The sequence below is a fragment of the Petaurus breviceps genome, unplaced genomic scaffold, assembly GCF_028583685.1.
Source record: "Petaurus breviceps papuanus isolate PSGF00001 unplaced genomic scaffold, PetGlider_PUasm1.0 90881, whole genome shotgun sequence".
Lineage (NCBI taxonomy): Eukaryota > Metazoa > Chordata > Mammalia > Diprotodontia > Petauridae > Petaurus > Petaurus breviceps.
The window spans coordinates 14,683,114-14,685,068 of record NW_027187369.1 but is presented as its reverse complement, the minus strand read 5'-3'; positions in this window follow the sequence as shown (position 1 = coordinate 14,685,068).

Here is a 1,955-nt window from a genome sequence, read left to right as displayed (position 1 = left end):
AAATGTGGCTGAACTGATTTAGCTCAAACTATATATAAGAACAACCAGGGTGGAGGGAAGCTACCACTAAAAAATAAAAACAACTGAAGACTGGAATTCATTTTTAGTGCAGAAGGTAAGAAGGAAGAGGGTGGTACTGAAAAATGATGGGGCAAAATGGGAGATTCCTTGAAATGTTAGTGGTTAGGATTAAAATCCCAGATCTTCAATCTGAAAGGGACTGAGGAATGTTATATAGCCAAATCTTCTGTCTTCAGGAGGGTCAGATAATGCAGTAGAGTGGGAAAGTATGAAGGATTTGGAGCCAATGGATTTGAATTTGAAACTTGGCTTTGCTACTTAGTCCCTATGGAGCTTTGGGCAGGTCACTTCCCTCTTCTGGACTATAGCTTTTTCATCTGTCAAATGAAGATGTTGGAAAAGATCTAGAAATTTCCTAGTAACTGCAAATCCTGGAATCCTGACCATTCTAATGTTGTTCCCTTTGGGTTTTCAGGTGGCTACTCGTGTGCATTGAGAAGGGCTTTGGGGTGTTCTAAACAATCAACAAATTTTTACCAAGTGGCTAACATAGGCAGAATCTTCTGCCAGGCTCTGATGGAGATGACACATCGGAACTAAGGGTTCTAATCTGCAATGAAACCTTTTAATTTAAGGTTGTCAGACTTTTCCAGGACAGCTGGGGAACTCTTAAAGATATTTTTGTCTTAATTTGTCCAAATATACTTTTAACCTAAAAAAAAATAACCAATCTACCACATCAACGCCAGCTGTATGTGATAAAACCCAGTGAAGCTAGATGAATGAGCACAGTATTATGTAATGATATCAGATATTGTGAGCTAAGGGGCCAAGAGTTGGAGCCAGGGGCAAATCTGGAGCTGGGGGTAGCTTCCTTGGGTCATTTCTTTGAATAATGGACAAGTTTCCAATAGGGACCAACATAGCAGTGCCTCAAAAATGAAAAAAAAAATTGGGATGTGTGTGTAGGGTGTGTGTATGAGGAGCAGCGTCCCTCAGGCTGCCCTTTGTGCCAAATCTCACCAAGTTATCTCAAAGAGCTTGGAGAGGGTTATTAGCATCAAACAACTAGATAACAGACCTTATATATTTTTTTTCAGAATCAGCACCTCTGGCCAAGTTCTGAATCAAAAATAAATCTTCACTGAATTTTCTTTCCTCATTAAAACAAGCTCTTAGGGCAATGAGTGAAGGCTGCATGTTGGCTGGACAGCTGCCCTCCCCATACTGACATCCCTGGCCTGGATCTGAGATGATGACACTTTTCCTGGACCCTTCTAGTAACTGAGCCCAGGATCTGGGCTCAGATGCAGACGTGTGTGTGTGTGTGTGTGTGTGTGTGTGTGTGTGTGTGTGTGAGAGAGAGAGAGAGAGAGAGAGAGAGAGAGAGAGAGTTTCCAGGGGGAGGGGAGGAAAGGGATGCCTAGCCTTCAACGATTTTCCACTCTCACGTCATCTACCTATTGAGTTTCAGTCTCACTGGAAAGGCCCTCCTTATCCCAGGAAGTAACTCTTTCTTTTCTGGGGGCTGCTATGGGTTCCCCTTTACTGTCTTTGGCTCCTCTCTGGAAAGTACCAACAGTAAGCCTTCATCTGAGCCACATCTCCTTGGGGTTGGGTCCCTTTGCCTTGCCATGGAGCCTTGGTCCAGTAAGATGATCCCAGCACAGCTGGTCTCCCCCACTTAAAATGACTTGGAGAGTAAAAGAACTTGGGCAAAGGAATTCAGTTTCACTAAAAATAGCTGCAATATAGACCCTGTGACTTACCACTTTTCAGATCAGTCTGACATGAACAGCGTCCAGTCCAGTGACCCCTATAACTGCCCTCGACAGTCTTATTTTCTTGCCTGGATTGCTGGAAAACAGGAGAGCTTTTTACAATTGGGTCTCGGTCTCAGTCTCTCTCTCTCTCTCTCTCTCTCTCTCTCTCTC